Genomic DNA, 17466 nt, shown 5'->3' on the forward strand with positions numbered 1-17466 from the left:
CCTAAAAATCATTGGAAAAATATCCTTAGGTGAGGACTAACAAAAACAAAACGATCAAATTATGCTGTATACCTGAAACTAGTCTGTTATATCCCAACTTTACCTCAATTTAAAAAAAGAAAAAAGAAATGAGGTTGCTGTTTATTTAGACACTTTTCTCCCTAAAAACTCTGTGAGGAAGCAATTACAACTTCAGAATCACATCTTATTTAATCATTTCCCTCTGTTGTTCCCCAAGCACACTTCCTTACAACATATTGTGTCTACATTATGGCTGGTTATAGGTACATTGCTGACCATAGATATAATGTCTTGATATTGCTTCCATCCTTTCATTCATCTATTGAGTATACTGCGCTTTGCCCAACAGGAGGTACATAATGAATCAGCAATACAACAGGCACGTCACAGCTGGAGAACACAACTAGCAGTTCTAGGCTATAAACACCTTGAAGACCAAAAGATTTGTCTTATTTCTACCTGTGTCCTCAAAGCTTAGCACAAACTTGAGAAATGTTTGCTGACTTGAAACACACCTTAGAGATCATCTAGCTCAACAGCTCATTTCCTGGTGGTGACTGGATTATTTCACAGGGTGACAAAGCTATTAGTTAGTGGTAGGGCAGGACTGAAGGTCAAATTTCCTTTCCCTCAATCCAAACTTCATGTAAAATTCATTTTATGATTGATTCCAAATCAATTTATAATTCAAGTGGCATTGCGATAGTTATTTTCTGTTAGCTCAAAAGCCCACTAATGTTTTAAGGCAGTGGTTCTCAACCTTTCTAATGCCACGACCCTTTAATACAGTTCCTCATGTTATGGTGACCCCCAACCATAAAATTATTTTTGTTGCTACTTCATAACTGTAATTTTGCTACTGTTATGAATCGTCATGTAAATATCTGATATGCAGGATGTATTTTCATTGTTACAAATTGAACATAATTAAAGCATAGTGATTAATCACAAAAACAATATGTAATTATATATGTGTTTTCCAATGGTCTTAGGTGACTCTGTGAAAGGGTCATTCGACCCCCAAGGGGTCATGACCCACAGGTTGAGAACCGCTGTCTTAAGGAATCAGGTGTCCAATTTATTGATGAAACACTGCAATTTATAGGTCATGCTCTTCAAAATTGAGCATTATGAGTTTATCCAGCTAGGTGAAGTTTTTAAATATCATAATAATGAAGATTAATAATTAGTTATGCCATGTGTTAATATTCTGGTTAAAAGCTTCATTTTATTTTAAAATGTATCTGTATTCCTAGGTATTCATCCAAGAGAAATAAAAACGTGTTCACAAAGTCTTATACAAGAATGTTTATAGCCCTAGCTGGTTTGGTTCAATGGATAGAGAGCCTGCGGACAGAAGGCTCCAGGGTTCGATTCCTGGTCAGGGCACATGCCCAGGTTGCCAGCTCAATCCCCAGTGGGGGGGGGGGGCGGGGAGGGGGTAGCCGATCAATGATTTTTTCTCATCATTGATGTTTCTCTCTCTCTCCCCCTCGCCCTTCCTCTCTGAAATCAATACAAATATATTAATAACAATTTAAAAAAAGAATGTTTATAGCAGCCTAGCTGGTTTGGCTCAGTTGTTGAGCATCAACCCATGAACCAGGACATCATGGTTTAATTCTCGGTCAGGGCACATGCCAGGTTGCGGGCTCAATCTCCAGTGGGGGGTGTACAGGAGGCAGCCAATAGATGGTTCTCTCTCATTGATGTTTCTTTCTATCTCTCTCTCCCACTCTCCCACTGTGCTGTGACATCATTCGCTCCCCCTTCATTTTAAATGTGTATATAAATGTGTATATATATGTGTGCATGTGTGTGTGTGTATGTGTGTGTGTGTGTGTATATATATTTTTTAAAAAATATATATATGTTTAAAAGCATGTTTATGGCAGTGTTATTTATAATAGCCTAAAACTTAAAACATCTTAGTCATCTATCAATAGGGGAACGGATAAACAAACTGTGATATGTCATACAATGAAATGCTACACAGGAACAGAAAAAATCAGATACATGAAACATAATGGATCTAGCTCATTAGCATAACATTAGGAGTAAAAGGGGTCTTACACCAAAAAGAGTACATACTGAGTGAATTCCATTTACATGAAATTCTAAAACAGGAAAAACTAACATGTAGTGGAAAAATTTCACATCAGTGGGAGGTAGGGGGTAGGGCAGGGATTGACTTGGTGGGGGCACGAAGAGTATTTCTTTATCATGCTGGGGACGCGGGTTACACAAGGGCATGCCTTTGTTGAGGCTCAGTAAATGTATGCCTAAGACTTGTGCATTTCATTATATGCAAACTTTGTCTTTAAAAAACTGTAAACAAATATTGAATTTTAGTTAACAAAGTATTGCAGGAGAAGTGTCCAATGTTCAGCAATTTATTTTGAAGGCCATCAAAAAATATCATGAATTCATGGATAGAGAAATGGATTGATGGGCAGATACATATAAAGCAAGTATAGCAAAATATGGCAGAATCTAGATTTGGGGTATGTGAGTGTTCACCATAAAATTCAAATTTGCTGTATGTTTGACATTATAATAATAAAATGTTGGTGAAAAAGATACTTAAAACAAGCATTCTCTGGGGAACCTAATGAGAAACCAGCGGTAAAAAGAAATTATTAAGACCACTGGAAAGTATATGTGAGCTGGGTATTAGATGATAACAAGGAATTACTGTTAATTTTGTTAGGTACGATCATGACATGGTGATTATATAAAAATATTGCCATATTTTAAAAGATGCATATTAAAGTACTAGAAATAAAAATAGATGTCTTTGATTTGCTTTAAAAAAAACTTTTAAAATGAAGGGGGAGCGAATGATGTCACAGCACAGCAAAATCTTTAAAGCCACTAAATCTGTTCAATGGGCATATTGGAATTTATTATATTTATTCCCTCTAAACTTCAAAGCAAATATAAAATTTTAAATGTTCTTTGAAACCAATTAGTACACACTTATATTAAGACTACAAAAATCAAATGGCTAGTCCTAAAAATTTGAAATTATAACACTCTGTCATAGATGTAATATCACACCTCTTTCATTAAAAGTACTGTTATAATAGATTTCCTTTTTTAAAGTTAAAGTGAATGTAAGCTCAATTTGTTACTAAAATATTAAAAATTTAATGTAAGCTCCTTTACATTAGAATTCTCCTTTGAATGAATTAGAAACATTCAGGTCATAACTGCAGGTTTGAGAATCAGTGGACTAGTCATATTAAATTAGAGATAGCATTCATCCATCCATCCATTCATTCATTCATTCAATCAATCATTCAATAAATGTCTCTTTTGCAAACTCCATAGTATTATAATTACAAGTATAAATACATTTTTTTAAAATATAAAGATGGCATCATACCCTTAAAAACCTTTAGGAAAAAACAAAAAAACCTCCACAGCTATTACCTACGCCTAAACATTTATGACACATGGTTATGGTCATATTACATATGACTGTAATGTAAATATATGATATGCAGGGTGTATTAAGAAATGCAACCAAAACCCTGGTTGGCTTGGCTCAGTGGTTAGAGCACCAGCCCATGGACCAAAGGATTGTGGATTCGATTCCTGGTCAAGGGCACATACGTTGGTTGCAGGTTGGTTACAGGTTCTATGCCCAGCCACTCTCACGTCAACCATTTACAGAGTGCAGGTGCTAAATGCAAAAATTTGCATCTAGCAGTGTAAATTAAAAAATGAGTTGCCCTAGATGGTTTGACGCTCAGTGGAGAGCGTCGGCCTGCGGACTGAAGGGTCCCAGGTTTGATTCCGGTCAAAGGCATTTACCTTGGTTGTGGGCACATCCCCAGTAGTGGGTGTGCAGGAGGCAGCTGATTGATGTTTCTCTCTCATTGATGTTTCTAACTCTCTATCCCTCTCCCTTCCGCTCTGTAAAAAATCAATAAAAATATATATATTTTTAAAATCAATGGAAAAAATATCCTCAAGTGAGAATCAAATAAAATAGAAATGCAACCAGAAAAAATTTTTAAGAGAGAAATATAACCAATAAGATGTTCATCTACTTGACCCTAAACAACGGGACTTAATTTTGTATTTAATGAACTTAGCCTTATTAAGATAACCACACAACACATGAGCTCCTGAATTTACCAAACAGATGAACTGGAAGGAGGTTTATGTCACCTAACAAAATAATCCTTTTCTTTACAAAATGATCTATCCCAATATTCTCTTATGCTTCTTCAATACCTTTAACACTTGATGGTTTACTAGGTTTTCCAGGTTTTCCTATAACCACAGCTTTCCAGTAACTAATCCATCACAGAAAACACGGAGTACAGTCCTTGACATTCTTTGCTTCTGTATCACGTCTCTTTTTCAGGTTTCACTTGTTTATAAATTTCAAGTTCTAGGTTTTGAAGAAATGTCTGCAAGGTCAATATTTAAACTGGTTTCTGGTAACAAGTTACATTCTTCATTGAATTTCACAACGTCGAAAAATGACAGCAATATAAAACAAGAGATCCCAGGGGAGTGAAATTTTAACTCAGAGTCCAAATGTGCATACAAGCTCAGCTGATGGTTTTGTTTATCATGAAGAGTGAAATGGCCAAAACCGGTTTGGCTCAGTGGATAGAGCGTCGGCCTGCGGACTGAAGGGTCCCAGGTTCGATTCCGGTCAAGGGCATGTACCTTGGTTGCGGGCACATCCCGAGTAGGAGGTGTGCAGGAGGCAGCTGGTCGATGTTTCTCATCATAATCTCCCTCATTGCGTAGAGCAGTGGTTCTCAACCTTCCTAATGCCGCGACCCTTTAATACAGTTCCTTATGTTGTGGTGACCTCCAACCATAAAATTATTTTCGTTGCTACTTCATAACTGTAATTTTGCTGCTGTTATGAATCGTCATGTAAATATCTGATATGCAGGATGTATTTAGGCAACCCCTGTGAAAGGGTCGTTCGACCCCCAAAGGGGTCGTGACCCACAGGTTGAGAACCACTGGGCTAGGGGGATGCACAGCCCATACTTCATACTGTCAGATCCTGAAAACAAGCATCTAGATCAGTGCTGTCCAACAGAATTTTCTGTGATGAGGGAAACATTTTTATCTGCACTGTCCAGTGCAGTAGCTACTAAGCACATGCAACTGAACATCTGAAATGTGCAAACACGGAACTAAATTATTTATTTCATTTAATTTGAATTAATTAAATTGAAACAGCCGCATTGCCTGTGGCTACTGGCGGCCAGGTTGGAAAACACAGGTCTAGCTAGATTGACAGGGCAGCTCCTGGACAATAGATTTGGGGTAGAGTCAGACCAGTAAGTCTTAGAAATGTTGTATCCACTTTGGTAGAGGACAAGGAGCGAATGTAATCAATGCCTTTTCCATTTAACGCACTTAAAATTCTTGGCCAACTTTTCCAAGATTTAATAAAGAGTCAGATGAGCCCTAGCCAGATAACTTGGTTGGAGCAGCGTCCCATACTCCAGAAAGGTTGTAGGTTTGATTCCCCATCAGGGCACATATCCAGGTTTCAGGTTCATTCCCCAATTGGGGTGTGTATGGGAGGCAACGGATCAATGTTTCTCACATTGATGTTTCTCTCTCTCTCTCTCTGATCAATAAAAACATGCCTTCGGGTGAGGATTACAAATTTTTAAAAAACAGTAAAATAGAGTCAGATGAAAGTTAACTGAAGCTCAGTAGCTCAAATGATTTTTTTTTTCAGTCTAGCTCCTCCTCTCCAGAGGCTGAATTCCCTCCCTGCACCAGCATTAAGTACCCACAAAACCACTTCCAGTGACTACACATACACCTTCCCTACAAGCCCCAGCGCACACACACTTACTCTCCACCCATCGCCTGCCTTCCCCAGTTCAACATTTCCACCCAGATAGTCTTAGACACTAACGTGGTCCGCGTTTGCCTGTCTGACGTCTTGGTGGAGATGCCAAGTTGGGCAAGTCACCTGCTGTACCGTAACTACTGTTGACGTATTTCCCAAGCATATTTGTTTGATGAGTTCTTGTTACTTTGTTCAGAAAAAGAAGTGCAGATCTTCATTCGATGACTCCAGCCTGGCTTGAATTGAGGGGAAGTCAAGCATGAAGGAGGAAGTGGACTGGACTCCCCAAGAGCTGTTGAAAAATGTGCTCCCTGGCTAAGATGGTATTTTTCTCATCTGGTAGGGAGGGGTGGCATGGCAGGGAGAGACGTTAATGACTACGTGTGAATCAGTCAGTGCTCAATGATACAGAACTTGAGAAAAAGTTGGATTTGTTAAGCTTAGACAGACATATCAGTGACTAACACCTGATATTTATATCTTCCTTTATTTTTTTTCACGCCTTGACTTTGAAACAAGAACTACAAAGACTTAAAATCAGAACCTAAAGCCGAGAGGGCAGAACAGACGTAATAGAGATCTGATGTGTCTGCACTGGGCAGGGGAGTCCTCCCTGCCGGTGATCTCAGAGCAGGAGGCCAGGTGGAGGCGAGGTCTGGGGAGATTTTGGGTGGTGCTGATAGCCAGCAGCAGGAGGTGGGAACTGGGAGGAGAAGGTACACTCAGATCATGCCTGAGGATTACTCATGACTGGCGAACTGCAGGTTTGCCTTGGGAGTGGGCGGAGCAAAGGGGAAGCCATGGGCACAAGTAGTGACAGCCCTGGACATTCTGAAAAAGCTCAGAATCCAAGAGCTTGAAAAGCCCTACTAGCAGCATACAATTGGAAGGTCAGTAATCTCCCCATGGTCACTGCTTTCTGCTGCCCTTCACCTTGGACAGTGTTTACTGTCATTATCTTATAGATTCGCCAGCAGGAGATTTTAAATTTCAGTAGTTATTTTTAGAAACAATATTATTTATTATTATTATTTAAATATACTTTTTATTGATTTCAGAGAGGAAGGGAGAGATAGAAACATCAATGATGAGAGAGAATCATTGATTGGCTGTCTTCTGCACGACCCCTACTGGGGACCGAGCCTGCACCCCAGGCATGTGCCCTTGACCGGAATCGAACCAAGGACCCTTCAGTCCACAGGCCGATGCTCTGTCCACTGAGCCAAACCGGCTACGGCAGAAATAACATTTTTTATATGCCACTCTGATGATACAAGATTCTTTCATGGCAAGGAAATGGTAAGCTCACTGTTGCTTTAATTTGCAGGTTATTTGTGATGTCAGCGTTCCTCCTTGTGTTATACACCCATATTTCTCTTTTGTGAATTAGACTGTTTCTTACTACTTTTTTTTTTCTGTCGTTTTTCCTCTCAGATTCTATCATAGGGTCTTGTTACTAGGATAATGAATTAATAGAATACTAGATTACTTCTTTGTGTCAAAAATCTCTCCCCACCAAAAATTATCCCCATTAACTTAATTAGTTCACATTACACTCCTTATTTTGTTCACACATTTTTTTTTTGTGGACCAGAAATAGGTCATTTTTGAGATATTTGTAAATAGCAGGTTCTTTATCAAAGAATGCTTAGGAAGGGCCAAGGACTACCCGCTTCTGAAGGCAAATCATAAAAATGAAAAAGATTTCTTAATTTTTCTTATTGCAAAGATAAAGAGTGGGTTGGACTATGAACTTCATAGATACTAGGATCTGTTGATATTGAAGTTCAATGTTATTTCCTAGAATTAAAAACGAAACACTTCATTGCGCAAACAACAGAATACTCCTGAGCAACGTATAATGTGAGGGGGCTACAGCTGAGGGAGCAGCTCAAAGCTCGAAGAAGTTTCTCAAAGTCACAGAACTGGCTCGGAGGAAGACCCAGAATGGATCAATTCCTTGATTCCTGGTCAAGTGTCTTTCCACCCCCTCAGAGCCTGATAATGTTTTCTAGAGAATTCAATTTCATTTTAAAATTCCAGTTAAAATACTTAACTATCATTTTATGTGGCAAATGAAGCCCTCATCACATTATACATGGGATTATATTAAATCATGTGTGTGGGTGTATGTACGTGTGTATGTAGATGCCCATGTCTTACACCTTCAATGTACAATCTTACTTTCTCTGGCATTTTATCAAACAACATCAGGGACTGTACACATGAATTGCTCTAACATTTTTAATTTAAAAATTAAACTGGAAATGAATTGGAAATAAGTAATATTAATTGGAAAAAGTAAAAATAGGCCTTTCTACGGCTTTATAATAAGAAGCCATTTTATTAGAAAAGCAGAATGAAAGCCCTTGTTTCTACTCAGAGTCCAAGTTTGCATTTGTGATTGACACAGAGGTGGCACTTACTTTAACAATGGCTCATTTAAATGTTGATGTTTCATGATCCTTAAAGAAAAGAAAAAAGTCCCTTGTGACAGTGTTCAATCTTCTAAACTCAGTGTTAAAAGTCCAGCTGCGTTCTTATGTGCAAACTTCCTTCCAGGGAATCCTGCTTGAGGGAAGGTAAACTAAGAGCCACTGGACACCCATGATGTGCCAGATGCTCTCACACACTGCACAGCATCTCAGTTAATCCTAACAGTAACAGCCGGAGATGGGAGATGTGTGGAAAAGTAAGTGCCACATGGAAAAGGCTTCTATTTCAGCTTTCTCATATACAAAATGAGTATATTTTACATCTCAGAATTCCTTTTAAAGGTAACCACAAAAATTATTTGAGAAAATATTTTTAAAAGCATACAAATGCAAAGTATTATTCCTGTGGTTATGTTCCAATACTTTATGTTCCTCATAAGGTTAAAAAGAATCAACTCTAATCTTTGATGACCACTTTGCAAGGGGCTTTCTACTAATGTGAAAATAATGAAGCTTTTGAAGCAAAGATTCTGGGCACCTCTTGCTCTTTCTAGAAGTGACTTAAAATATTTGACTGAGGTGCTACTGGGATATGTTCTTGTCTTCCATTGCGAAGGGTGGGCTCACCAGCTTATCTGCAGCCGCCCTGAAATGACAGCCCGGCCACACCGATGTGCCTCGTGATTTTAATGTGAAGTTAAAAACATAACTTCTTGCCCTATCTGGTTTGGCTCAGTGGATAGACCATTGGACTGCGGACTGGAAGGTCCCGGGTTCAATTCCGGTCAAGGGCACATGCTCAGGTTGCAGGCTCAATCCCCAGGAGGGGGTGTGCAGGAAGCAGTTGATCAATGATACTCTCTCATCATTGATGTTTCTATCTCCCTCTTCCACTCTGAAATCAATAAAAATATATTTCAAAAAGCCTAACTTCTTTCATCCACAGCTACAAAAATATTCCAAAAGGCATATACTCCCTTTTGTTATTCTAAATGAAGCACATTTAGAAGGTGGTGGTAACTTTTGAAGTAGGAATAGAATATTTGTGATTATAAATGCATATATTTGTAGAATGGAAAATCGAGGAAGATAGTAATGAAAAGGACATTTTGAAACTTTGTTCATTTCTGAGACGGTCAGTTGAATCAGAGACTTTAACACCTACTGGGTCAGTATGCAGAGCCCTCTGAGTTAGAGTTTAAAGTACTTCAAACCCCACTTTGAAAGACCTGACATATGCCTCCCCGAAAATTTCTCAGCAATTCTAACTTGAAATTTACCAACCTTTCCTATGGAGACTGAATACATCTTTGTGCACAAATATTAATATCTAATCTTTAAAAAGAAAAACCTCAAAAATATTCTAAATATAGACTTTAGAATATATACCATGTGCATCTGAAAATAAATTATTCATATGCAAAAAATATATTCATAAAAGAAGGTGAGCCCGCCCCTGATCAAAGGCTCCAAACGTGCTGCTCAGAAGCGACACCAGGTCACAGTATATTAAGCAGTGAAGTGGGGAAACCAATGGCTGGCTTCTGACAGGACATACACAAGTGCGTACTATTATATAAAAGCCCGGGCTTCGTTAGGAGGTGGTACAGCCTCAGCAGCCACCTAGCGTCACCTTTGCCAGGACCGGATCTCTGTCTGCTACAGCTAACAGCTTGTGTGTTTAGTTCAGCCCAAAAGTGAAGTCATGAATCTTTTCTCAGGCTCAGTTTCCTCATCTGCAAAACAGGGGCCGCTGCCTCCATGGGCAATGGTTCCAGTGTGAATGAACAGCCCATGCAGAGTGCTTGGCAAATACACTCCCAGAAATAGATTCCTCTCCTTCCACCATTTCAGGTGATAACGTTTCCACCGCACCCTTTATGAGATCATTTAACTTTAAAGAGCTGGCACACAAGGATTTTCAGCTCTTATCATCATTTTTTCAGTTCCTCCCAAATTTATTAAACTGTGGCCCATTCTTACAAAGGAATACTATGCATCAACGAAATAATAAATTACAGCTACATGAAACAATGTGGATGAATATCGTAAGACATAAGGTTGAGTAAAAGGAGCCGGATACAATTGAGCATATGCTGAATGATTCCATTTTTATGAAGTTCAAGAACAACCAGAGCTCATCTATGGTGATGGAAGTCTGAATAATGGTCACCTGCAAACGGGCGTGTGTGTGTGTGTGAAATTCATCAATTTGTATACTCAAGAGTTGTGCATTTTACTGCCTTTAAAACTCAATATATAATGCTTAAAATATTATTTTTTCAAAGCACTTACTTGACTTAATCCTATTACACAAAGTTCCTTTTATGCAATCTTCCATTCTCTTTTTACATTTACATGAGTGAGAAATGTATTCATTGGTACCTCATCACTGTAGGAATAAAGATTAGTCATATATGAAATTTTCCAAAATAACTGAATTTAAGTATTGAAGTAAGAAAACTATTACTTTCTTGGATAAAAATCTTTATAAAATGATTTGTAGTCTTCCCTATTATTTTAAACAGATGCTACTGAGTACATTCTTCTTGGCGAACCAAAGTTATCCTTAGAAATGTAAATGGTTGAGCTGGGCTGAAATGGAGGGACAGCTTCAAGGCTCCTGTACGTTCTGCCCCTTCCCTGTTATCTGGTGCTATTTTTCACTGTTGCAATGGCTACCTCTAACCATCCTGGTCCTTCTCATTTACTTTCTCTTATTCCTTTATTCATATATTTGGCACCTATTTTTTTGAAGAAAACTTTATGTAACAGGATTAAGTCAAGTAAGTGCTAAGCACTGGAAATATAGTTGTGAATGAGACACTCTTTACCTACGGAGACTTACATCTTAGCTTAAAGCAAGTGTGATAACTATCTTAAAGGGGGAAGTATTGGACCGAATTTAGGGGGTTCCAAAGGACACCTTGAGGAAATGACATCTAAGAACTGAGATGAAAATCTAGCCCAGGGTGAGACCTAAGTATTGGTTGAATGAATGAATCGTGAGTGATAGCCAACTAAGAGGAAGAGTTCTGATGTACTGTGTACTGGACTTTATTAAAAGATGTTTAAACCAACAGGCAATAGGCACTGGGTGAGGTCCTGGTAGACTTCATGGCATTACTTTTGGCTGCTGTGTTTGCCTTACTTAAGACCTTGGGTTTCTAGTCAAGTGAAGGATTTGTAGTAATTGCTCAGCTAACCTGCACAGGTTCAGTTTTTATTTCAACCTGCTGAAACAAAACCAGCCAAAAATACCCAACTCATCCTGGTGACCCCTCCATTTTGCCTTCATAGTTCTGGCCCAAACTCACACAAATGTGACTTTTCTGGCACAGTCATTACTATCACCTTGAAAGATTGTTACCCAACCATGCCTTTGTGTGACAGCTCTGTCCAAGCCCAAACTGCCCTGATTCCTTGGGCATTACTGCATGTTGCAAACTGCCACCTCACTTGGGGCCCATTATTGTTTCCAGAGCATTACATTACAAAGCAAGAACTCACAGTCTAAAGGACAGACGGAACAGATAGCAGCCTTCATAGAGAGACTTTACTCAATTATATGCCGTGTGAAACCAGCCTGATAGAGAAGCATTATTACATATCCCATGTAATAGCAGCAAAGTTTTTTTAAAAATATATTTTATTGATTTTTTACAGAGAGGAAGGGAGAGGGATAGAGAGTTAGAAACATCGATGAGAGAGAAACATCGACCAGCTGCCTCCTGCACACCCCCTACTGGGGATGTGCCCGCAACCAAGGTACATGCCCTTGACCGGAATCAAACCTGGGACCCTTCAGTCCTCAGGCCGAAGCTCTATCTACTGAGCCAAACCGGTTAGGGCAGCAGCAAAGTTTTAAATGCCAGAGATATGGGCCAAGTTATTCAGGGCTTAGTTTGATACGTGACTTGATCTATCAGCCAACTATCATGTAACGGCAAGAACCCATAACATGAGATATGGATGTAGCTTTTGGTGATCGAGGTTTCTTATAGTTTCATATAGATCTTTGAGACTTGAAATTTGAAAAAGCTAAATGAAGAAACACCAAATAGAGATTTTCCCAGTGAAATAAAGGGAAATGAGGAATGACAAATATCTGGAAGTGATTTATTTTTAGACTTTTTTTTTTCAGAATCTTTCTGTTCCTCTGATACAATTCCAAACTTAAACCGGCATCGATCCCCTTCACTGTGCAGGGTCTATGTTTTGATAGTACGTGGTTTCACAGAAGGTCAAAAGATTCAGCAATCTAAGTGCTTCTATGAAACAAACAAGTACAGAGCAAGTATTCTTACCACTATTTCGAAATCTCAGCGGTAAGAAAAGGTTCCTTTCCTTGTCAGAAGTGACAAGCTTTCCGTGATCAGGGTAGTGACTCAATTTTCGGACACCCATACACAAGCAGTCAGAGGCGCTAGCCTTCCACAGTCTGTTAGATCTCGTCCTATTTGCCTAAACACACAAAGCCACAGTGAAGTTCTGCCCATGAAGGAAGTTTCCTCCAATTTTAAAACAACCATTTCTCCCAGCCGTTTTGCCATGAGTGGGAACTTGTCGGGAGAAGGACTGCTGGCTTCTTACTGCCCGTCACGGGGCAAAAATGTACCCAAATCAAGTTCTCTCATAATCCATGGGCTCTTAAACTTCAGCACTGTCTTCATTTTTATGCCTCCTGCCATCAGACCCAGTCAATGGCCAGAGTCCCTGTTTGCCATACTGCGTACATTACAACGCAGCTTATTTCCCCAGAAGGTGGCCACTAGAGGAATCTTCTGGAGCTATTCTTTTTCTAGATTTTCCTATTCACTATTGGGGTTTTAGCCACTAATAACATGGCTGACGTATCACGACAATTGCTCAAAGGTAAACATTTGATTAAGGCTCCATTTTATTATATATGCTCTTATTTTCTTTTAATGAAAATATTTTCTGCAACAAAACCAGCTAAAAAATAAATATGCAATATTTCCAAGTTGTATTTAGTCACTAGTTCCTCCAAAACTATCTAGGACCAGCGTATGAGTCGTTTCTAGCACCGAACGCATTCTAAAAAACACATATTTGAAGATAAGAAGCAGCCTTTTAAGCTGACCTTTAATTTGTTATCTAGTCGAAATTTAACAGGACGGGGTGGGGGAGGAAAGAAAGTTTAAAAGTATTTTCATGAAACCAGAGCCACCATTTAGCGAAAGCTTTTACTGGAATGCGTCACGGGGCACACTGAAGTGCAAATCACAAGGTTACACGTCGGCTCCCAGGGACGCCACACCTGGTCCTGGATTCTGTGCTCAAGCAAACGCCGCTAACATCCGATCCAGACACTGACAAACCTCAGGCGCAGGTAGATGTTAACTCACTCTCCCTGACATGCTAGTCTCTCTAGTAAAACTGAAAACATTTGCCTGAAACCGATGATCACAACTCTCCAGGGACGGTGAGCCACCGAAACACACAGCTTGCAAAGAAATTGCTTTGGCCCCTTCCCTCCCCTCACCGCCCCCGCCCCTCCAGTAGAACGGGACTGGATCGCATGTAATCTGAATTTTTAAGCATTTCTAAATACTAAAGTACGAGACAAGTACCTGCAAACACCTGGAGCTCTTTCGGCGGCTGCTCTCTCCTCCCACACTCTGGCAAGGGAATGCCCTTCAAAACCATGGCTCAGTGCTTTTGGTAAATGTTTTACAAGACACTAAACAGCCTGTGTCCCACCCTCAGAGCAAACACCATAGAGAGAACACAATATAATGGTCGCAAAGACAGCCTGTGATGTACAATAATGCAAATGAACAGGCGGGCCCTATTAACAAGGGGGAGGGGGGATTTCAAGGGGTGGCGGTGGGGGGTAAGCAGACAGAAAGGCATGAAGAAGTACACCCTGACACTGGAAGTGTTAGCGTTTTGTATATGTGTTGTGTGTGGGGTTTTTTCTTCTTCTTAAAGCGGCCTTATGATAAGCTCATTGTTCTAATCCCCAGCAAGTCTCAGCTTGCTAAACTAAAAAAATGTCCAAGGCAAAAGTTGGTTAAAGGGTTCAGTTCACCAGTGAGTCTGTAGACACGGCAGTAACTATACATTTACATCGTTTTCTAATCATCAGAGCCACTGCAATTCACACACGCTTTCCATAAACCATCTCCCACCATAAGCAGAATGCACTCCCATTTTCCATATCCCTCAAGTAAATTCACAGTTAAAAACCAACTCTGCTCCAAACCAGAAGTTTTGCATTCCATTCAAGTTAACAATTACAACGGGAGGATAACAGAAACTTGCTGGCTCTGAATTATTAGCATACCCAGAGTGTCAGGTGCCTCTTGGTACCACCAGGGTTAACCAATAAAGGGGGTGTCCAGGGATTCCCCCGCCTGGCTTTACAGAAACTACCCAGGTTGCTGGAGTCCGAAGCCCCTGTGGGCAGCACACACCTACTGTGACTAGGACAGTCTGAGAAAGAAGCAAGTCGTGCTACTTAGCAACCGCCAAACCTGCTCACTAAAAGGAGACCAAGGGCATCTAGAGAAGGAAGAATTGACTTTGGTTTCAGAACCACACACAAGGCCAGGTTAGGCAGGTAAGAAAGCCCATTCCCTTGTCCCCACCCCTTCCCAGGGAAAATATTCCAAAGAACAGACAGCTGTGCCAATCCGAGAACCTAGAAAATGGCACAGAGCTGTTCTTCACAATTTTCAAAACATCTTTAAAGAGCAGTTGCAATTTTTTTTGTCCCCCCTACCTTAAGTACATGGGTCCATCTTGTCTCTGTTTCCTCATTTACAGGTGCCTCAGGTTAGAGCTGTGACTCAGGGCAATTGACTTCACTAATCTGTCTTGGGTGGGATCCTAGATGACCAGTTATCTGCCTCTCAGGGCGTGGTGAGGGGCCTCCCTGGCCTCCAGCCCAGGCTGCCATCTCTTTTACTTTCACATTTTTTTACTCCCGCCTCCTAACCTGCCTTCTAGTCTCATCCTGGCCTCTCCTTCCCTTCTCCCTTCTTCCCCGCCTTCCTTTTCTGCCTGGCTTCCCTGAGAGAAGACGGGGATGTGGTGAAGAGTAATTCTCATTCTCCCATTTCTTTGATTATTTTATGCAGCAGGTTAAACCACTTGGTGAGGGCGGTAAGACCGATGTTCTTATCATACAGATTCCACCCAAGTGAGACCTGAGATCCAGGAAGATTCAACAGCTGGCAACGTCACGGGGAAATGCTGGCGGGACTGGGACTGAAGCTCAGCTTGGCTCTCAGGCCAGGCCTGCCCTGCTGCCGCTCAAGCCTGACCCCCTCACTCCCTGCCCTCAGACGCACCTCTTTAAGTCCCAACAGTTCTCCCTGCCAACTGCCGTTTATTTTCCTCTGGGATGGCTCTTCTTATCTCCTTCCTTCTTCCCCCTGGGCTGGGCTGCCTCTTATCCTATTTTTAGAGTCTGTCTCACCTGACCCCTGTAACCCACCTCACCGCTCCTGCTGTCCCAGTGTGCCCTTGGGCAAACCCAACAGGAGCACCTCTCCACAGGACGTACCTGCATGACTGGGGATAATGACCACTTCCTAGGACAGTGATGGTGAACCTTTTGAGCTCGGCGTGTCAGCATTTTGAAAAACCCCAACTTAACTCTGGTGCCGTGTCACATAAAGAAATTTTTTGATATTTGCAACCATAGTAAAACAAAGACTTATATTTTTGATATTTATCTTATACTAGAGGCCCAGTGCATGAAAATTCATGCACTCTGGGTGGTGGTGGAGGGTGTTCCTCGGCCTGGCCTGTTCCCTCTCATAGTCCAGGAGCTCTCTGTGGGAGGCGACTGGGACAATCAGGGGACAGCACCACCACCATCACCCTAGGGACAGTTCCGGCCTCCCCACCCCCATCACCATCCCCTCCCTCTACCCACTGGCAAGTGCCTTGCCTGGCCTGGTGCCACCTGTTCGCTGGCCATGCTCCCCACTGACTGGTCATTCCACCGTTCAGTCGATTTGCATATTACTCTTTTATTATATAGAATATTTAAATGCCATTTAACAAAGAAAAATCAACCAAAAAAATGAGTTCGAGTGTCACCTCTGACACGCGTGTCATAGGTTCGCCATCACTGGCCTAGGAGTCTTTCCTCATTAGAGGCTCTCTGGGGTCACGTATTTGTGTGTATGTCCATTGCTGTCGAAGCCACCAGAGCATCCACCTCTGCACCCCTCAGCATGGAGTCCCGTGCTCACTGTCTAGTAATATACTTGAATTTCGATGAAGAAAAATGTGAAGATATAGTGTAATCCAAAGCAGTGCCTCAACGGATTACACTCCAGGTAATAAGTGGGGGCCTGTGAGTTTAGGGTTGCTTTACTTTTTTTTTTTTTTATTCAAAGGAGCATGCTAAAAGTCGGTTATAAAGACAAGATGGCAAATAAGCTAACTATCACGTCACGGCATGAAATCAACAGCCACCTGCGCATTTTCTGCCGCTCTGTGCTCAGAACCTGTTTGGCCCTGTTCAACCACTCCTCCTCCGCCTTTCCTGCTTATCCCAAAGACAATCTGTCCTGTTCACTTTGAAATCCATAAACAAATCTATTCATAGGCGGTATGGATTCCCCCACTTCTCTTCAGGGAAGGCTTTATGTTCATTTTTTTCTTTTATCCTGTGGCCATAAATTTGAAGCTTGACTTTAAACACTGTAGGTGGTGTTAAAATTCCACGTGTTACATACAGCACTTGGTGTGCTATTGTATTCAAATATGATATCTCCTGCTGCTCGGAGACTGAATTCTGTGGCCCTGAGGAAGAACTGTGCCTTCTAGACAACAGGCATGTTTTATAGCAGCATTTTCCCACTTCAGTCACGCAATTCTAAGTTGAGTTGTTGCTCCATTGCTTTGGGCACGCCAGCATGCAGGTATACCCTGGGACTTCTAGCTGCTGTGGTCTGACAGGGCAGAAAGACCAGCCTCTGGGCCTGCCACTGTAGCTCCCTGGGCCTCGACCAGGGTCTCTGTCTGTTCTAGTGGCCTACTTCTAATCTGGATATCCTTGAGTCCAGCATGCATTTGGTCTGCAGGATGGTCCCAGATTCTGAAAGGGATTTTGACCTCCCTTGAATACTAGGAGACGGGAGAGGAAGAAGCAGCAGGAGGGTCAGAAGCTGCTAAAGG

The 17466-nt window shown here is 41.1% G+C and overlaps 1 protein-coding gene across 6 annotated transcripts in view; it reads right to left on the reverse strand.

The window, feature by feature from the left end:
• The window catches only part of RBM47 (RNA binding motif protein 47), a 156758-nt gene that overhangs the window by 60968 nt on the left and 78324 nt on the right, over positions 1-17466 (reverse strand). The window contains exon 1 of one of the 6 annotated variants that reach the window (XM_006759310.2): positions 13899-13955. The exons of 4 other annotated variants lie outside the window; for them this stretch is intronic. The gene's annotated coding sequence lies outside the window, so the exon portion shown is untranslated. Of the gene's footprint in view, positions 1-13898; positions 13956-17466 lie in introns of those variants that run through there. One more of the 6 variants, XM_006759314.2, reaches the window with a different exon arrangement.

Source organism: Myotis davidii, unplaced genomic scaffold, assembly GCF_000327345.1.
Source record: "Myotis davidii unplaced genomic scaffold, ASM32734v1 scaffold235, whole genome shotgun sequence".
In the NCBI taxonomy this organism is placed as follows: Eukaryota; Metazoa; Chordata; class Mammalia; order Chiroptera; family Vespertilionidae; genus Myotis; species Myotis davidii.